The sequence below is a fragment of the Fundulus heteroclitus genome, chromosome 5, assembly GCF_011125445.2.
Source record: "Fundulus heteroclitus isolate FHET01 chromosome 5, MU-UCD_Fhet_4.1, whole genome shotgun sequence".
Classification (NCBI taxonomy): domain Eukaryota; kingdom Metazoa; phylum Chordata; class Actinopteri; order Cyprinodontiformes; family Fundulidae; genus Fundulus; species Fundulus heteroclitus.
In genome coordinates, this window is record NC_046365.1 from 38,997,669 (window position 1) to 39,003,668 (window position 6,000).

Here is a 6,000-nt window from a genome sequence, read left to right on the forward strand (position 1 = left end):
TTAGTTACTGCTATCTACGATACAGTAGCTAATAATCACACGTACTACTGCTAAAGATCTGAAGTGACATTTTTGGGACATACTTCAAGTGTTCCTCCGCGGTTTGCCGAGGAACGCGCTCCAGTTAATAAAAAGTGACGTTAAAATTAAAAAAATTAAAAGATACCAGAATGAGTGGAAGCTGGAGTCAAATAGGAGCTGAGCGGAAACTAAACCCAGCAGCCAGAAAATCCACTAACAGCAGAGCGAGCCTCATCCAGGTCTCTGCAAGAAAAGGAGTCACGGCTTTTGCTAAAAAAAAAAAAAAAACGTCCGTCTGGAAATCGGTTCCAGCAAACGACGACATGCAACAACATCCAGGGACCAAAAGTCAGCTTCATGTCCTTTCAGAAGGCAACGCTGTTGAAGGCAGGTGGAAAGGTGTCAGCTGTTCAATGATTTACAGCCGAACAGGAATGAACGTTAATGTTGCCCTGGGGCCTCCGTAGGACTCCTCCGCCACCTTTTCCTCCTCTTTTTTTTAATTCTCGGGCAGAAATCAGGCAAGGCGGCGGTCCTGGCGGACGCGTTTTTAAAGGATCAGCATGACTGCGAGCCCTCCCAACCATCAGGGCTTTAGAGTTGATTCAAAGTCTTATTTACACACATCTACACGCGTTCATTTTCATCAAAATATAAACACTCTATTCAATAAATTAGGAATAACAAAAAAAAAAAAAACAAATATAGTGTCTCAAGGTAACAACATGAGCTTTTAAAAGGTGAAAAATAGAATTTAAGGAATATAAAATACACAGCTTTGCAAAACAAAAAAAAAAGGAAGAAAGAAAGAAAGCTAAATTTCTCCACTGTTTTGCTAAACTCATCATGCAGATTTGATTTAATCGATCGATTCATTCCCAGATATCAGTGTCGGCTGATCAAATCCAAACGCTTTTCAGCAATAAAACTATAAAAAAAAAAAAAACATAATTTATACACGTAGACCTTTTAAGATTTAATATACTAAACAATCTTGAGTGGGCGGACCTTCATGCGTCCGGCGTCCTCCCACTAATACTCTCCCCCGCGTCTGTTAAAGTGCATCAAAGCCCCCTGGACCCCCTGGACCCCCCCGCCCCCCCCGGGCCCTCAGACCAGGCTGAAGCCCTCGTACTGCTCCACGGCCTGGGTGAGGCGGCGCCGCAGGATCTCTTTGGTCTGGTAGCGGGGCATGTCCAGCAGGTTGTAGCAGGTGTGAGCCACGGGCAGGTAGTGCTCCTCCGCCGTGGTGGACTGGATCACGATGCGCAGGCTCTCCATGCCGTGGATGGGGATGCGGTCGCTGCCCGTCAGGAACACTGCCAGAGGAGGAGAGACGAGGTTTTAAGTCCAAACTCCAACACAGATCCATAAGCTTTAGGATGGATGTGCGCGGCTTGAGAACATTTCTCTGTGCTGCTTAAAAACACGAGGACACGCATCGGGTGTACAGACCCCCCTCCGGTGAGTTCTGTGTCTTCCCTGGGGTCCTGTGTTATTTCCATATGTGGTACTAATTCAGATACGGATCTGATATTTTTTTAAAAGCACGGCCATGTCGCGTTTTATCCACGTTTCTCGCTACATCAGCAGCAGCTAGCGCTCCACAGAAGACCATTAACAGCTGTGCTGCTTTCTTCTTATCTTACTTCTTGCTCTGAAGTGGTCTTAATATTGTCGGCTCTCATTGCTCAACAGCTTTCTAATAATAGCAAGGAGAGACGCCGGCTGGTATCCACGATTTTTTTTTTTATCTTTTCAATGTTTTTTTTTTAAACAAACCTTTATTGAACACTTCTAGAAACGATTACATCCACCATTACTTCCCTAAACAGTGCGTCTCTGTGTGACATCTCCTGTTATCACGCGGATCGCTTGGCGGTCTTGAACCGTTCAGACAGAAGTCTGATGGCGGCCGCGCTTAATAGTAATATGAACGCCTACCTCCAAAAAAAATAATAATAATAATCAGATTTCAGCCAAAACAAATTTTCAGAATTGAGCATCCACACTTGCAGTGTGAACGTAGTCTATAGCATAATTTAGATTTAGCCTGTTAAACTGATTCATGCCGAGTTCCGACCGAGCTTGGTTTAGTTAACCGTGCCGAGATTGGTTCTTACGACCGTTTACACATCACCCTAGCACGGTTCCTCGCCTCCTTGTGACGATCTGCGGTACTACAGCTCTCTAGGGTTGAAGGAGGGACTCAGGCAAATAAAAATGGCGGCGCCCGTAACATTCAGGAAGTTATGCTTGGTTATAATTGTGATATTTCGTTGTTTGCGGAGAGTCAGGCGAAGAAGGCAACCTTTGGTGAATTTACTTGACGGAGTCGTCTTTTAGGAAGTGGATTAGACAAACGTCTAATCAGGATTTACAGACACAGGAAACAACGACAGACACTGAGGTTCATCACACTGCTAAGCAGAATCATCACTGGAAACCGTGTGGCACGGTAGGGAAGCTAGTATTTTTATGAATGTCGGAGGCTTCTCAACTGTTGCTTTCATAAGTTGTTCACGTTTTATTATATATTTCTCAGTTTTATTTAAGTCTCCCTTATTTTTGTTGTGCTTACAGAACTCTGCTCCTGAGCTCTTTGTTATCAGAGAACCGAGCCACTGATGAACCGGGCCGAGACCACCTATCGGATTGGTCTAGATTTAGCGCGGATCGGTTGTGTCTGGCACGGTTCAGTTCAGTTGCGTTCCATTTACACTCGATCGTTATCTCAGTTACCGAGCTCGGACCGTTCTCGGCACGGTTAAATAGGGTCGTGTGAACGGGACTTATGGGTTTGAGCCCTGCGGAGGCGGCTCGTTTCAGCCGCTTGTATCCAGGATGTCGTTCTTTCGGTCACGATCCAGACCTCATGGCCGCAGGTGACGGCCGGAACGTAGACGGACCGGTAAATCGAGATTTTACACTTTTTGTTTTTATGCAGAACGAGTCAAACTGCAAGAAAACGCTTGCTTAGGTCAAAAAAAGTGCAACATGCATCTGCAGTGCAGACCAAAAAAACAACACCCGAGCTAAAAGCCATTTATATCCTACATGGGAGTCTAACTGCGACCCAGCATCAACCAATGAAAGATTTAAAAGCTTACATAAGAACTGCTTCTTCTTCTCCAGCGGGAATTCGTGAAAAACCTCCCAGAAAAATCTGACGGTTGGGTGAGCGGCGGTGTACTCGCCTTTGTAAACAGCGTTCTGTGAGGAGAAAGGAGCAAAACGCTGTGAATCACATCAGACAGTAAAAAAACGATGTCACAGACAGTTTACCGCCTACTGCCCTGGAAATATACAGTAAATACGTCCTTAATTTGGAGGCAATGCATAACACAGCCTGATACTTATAGTGTATATACCTAACTGGTGTTCACAGCTTTTATTCTAAAAATAAAAAAAAGAAAGAAAGAAAGAAAGAAAGAAAGAAAAACATGAAAACCAAAAAATTTACAAAAGGGTTTATCAATGCATGGCATAACAACGAGCTCACACTCCAAGTAAGGGGTACAGACTTTCCTCTGGGATTTTTAAAACTGGTTGTTTGGTTGTCTTTGGATTTGGGGGGGGGGGGGGGGGGTCATTGTCTAATTTGAACATTTGTGACCCAGGCTGTAGGAGAGCTACCAAGACAAAAAAAAAGTTATTGACAATAATGATTAGGTATGTTTGGAACTAATGAGTATCTTCACAATATTACTTATTAAAATAAATAAAATACAAAATGATTAATTTAAATAATAGGTGTCCCGATATAATTTTTTCCAGACCCAGTACAACAAGTAGGAGTACGTAGATACTTGCCGATTCTAAGTACCGATACTGAGTACTTATACTCAGTTATACAAATAACTTAATATAATTGACCACTGAAAGCGACTGACCATCAAGGGCGATGAATTCAGTTACAGCTTCACTTCTCTCCTTTTTCTTTTGGAGCGGCATCAAACAACCTCTTGGTATATTTTACAAGTGCGAGTGCTTGACGCTGGTATTGGGACCGGTACATATACCAGTATCGGGACACCACTGTTAAATATATGCCTGAATCCACTGCATAAAACAAAATGACCCAAAAAGACAGATAAAGGCACACAAAGTGAATAAGTAATTGAAGCTGTGTGAATTATTTTTGTGCAACAGTTTCCCAGATAAAAAAAAGACACCTTTCAAAACTATATTTCCATCTGACAAGGCAGCAGCAGCAGCTGAAACTCTCGTGGCAGCTCTCACTGCTGCCTCAATACAGTGGCTCCAGAACGACTGGTGCTTTTAAGTAAAGTTGCCATTAAAACAAAAACATCGCTGAAACTCACTTGTTGCTAGTCGCTTTTTGAAAGAAAATTACTAGAAGGTGTTAGTGGAACCCTGGGACTAACAAGTCAATCTCATTACCCTGTAGGTCTCCATCACTGGCTATATTATCACACTGGATTGCTAATCACCGTCTGTTTGAACGAGTCGGCTTTGACAGCCACCAGCCGCCCTATTGTTACTCCCTATTTTCACCCCCATGTAACTATGGAATATGTGTGATACAGTCATCGAATAACGAGGATTTTGCTCATTGTTTAGGGGGGGCTTTAAGACTTTTACAAATGTCAAACTGACGAAAATGAGAAAGTTTCATGTGCCTGAAATATTTTTGCATTTTATGTTCATTTTAAATATATATCGTTTAACATTTATAAAATATATAAATAACAATATAAAAAACATATCTTTTACATATGTTGTATACATATATATACATAAATACATATACACATACTTATATATACATATATATATATTAATAATAACTTTAAAATATTAAGCACCTAATTTCACCTAGTAGTTGATAGTCTTAGTACATTGACAACTGTACTGTGTAGAATTACCTGTGAAACGTTTTCACACAGCCAGAAAACTGCTTGTTGTTGCAAGCAAATCCTATGGGATTCTGTGAGAGTAGGGAGTAGCAAGATGGCGGCCAGTGACTTCAGTTTTTCGGCAAAATCAGCACTCCAGTGTATTATATAGCTCAGTGGTCTCCATTAAGTCTTTATTGGCCAAGCCTCAGTTTTTTCTGCCGACATCACCACCATCCCGTCATTAAAGGCTGATGCATGCGCTGCGAGAACAGAGAAACGCGTTCCCTGCTTTGGGAGTTATCGCTGTGTGTTCTTGACCAATCATCTGGGCAGAATCGTCTTTTCTCACGCTGCGTGGGCAACAACTGTTGTATGACTGGTCAGGATTCTCGGAGGGGGCGTGGTCAAGTTGGTAGTTCTACAGTTTCAGCGCAAGTTTGGTGGCAGCTGAGTTTCTCATGAGGCACGAATCGTCCGAGGAAAAAAAGGAACTTTGTTCCTGCGAACCCGACAAGAACAAATGTCTCGGTTCTCCTGGAGTAAACGGCTCTAAGGCAACACGGTGAAACCTGAATATGTCGTTTATGAGTCTCTTTCAGCCAACAACAGAACCCAGCAGCTTTTTCCTCCCTCTTATCCACCAAGAGTGAGAGATTTTGCCTTTGAACTAACCAGTAGGTTTTAATTTAAACGTTTTAAGGAAGGTGAAAAGTCTCATTTACCACAATGAGGTATGATCAGGAACCACCTGCAACACAATAACAATCCCATCAGTCTTTGTGCGTCTTTGGGCTCTTAGTCACCAAATGACGTCAATGGCAAGCCCTGACGACCAGCCCACAGCTGCGTTTCTGTGATAAAAAACAAAATCCACTTGAAACCTAAATAACCCTGAGGTCACATCTACCTGCAGTCATAACGTCCGAGCTCTGGCTGCACATCCCTCTGAAGAGAAGACATTCAAACACAGCTGTAATCAAATCAGGTAATTCTGATTTGTTTGCACTCAAAAAAACTTTATTTAAACTAAACTGCATTTCTTTTTATTTATTCTTTTATTCTTTTACAAGCATTTACGCTTTCAGCAGAAAACAAATAATTGTCACTCAAGAGACCT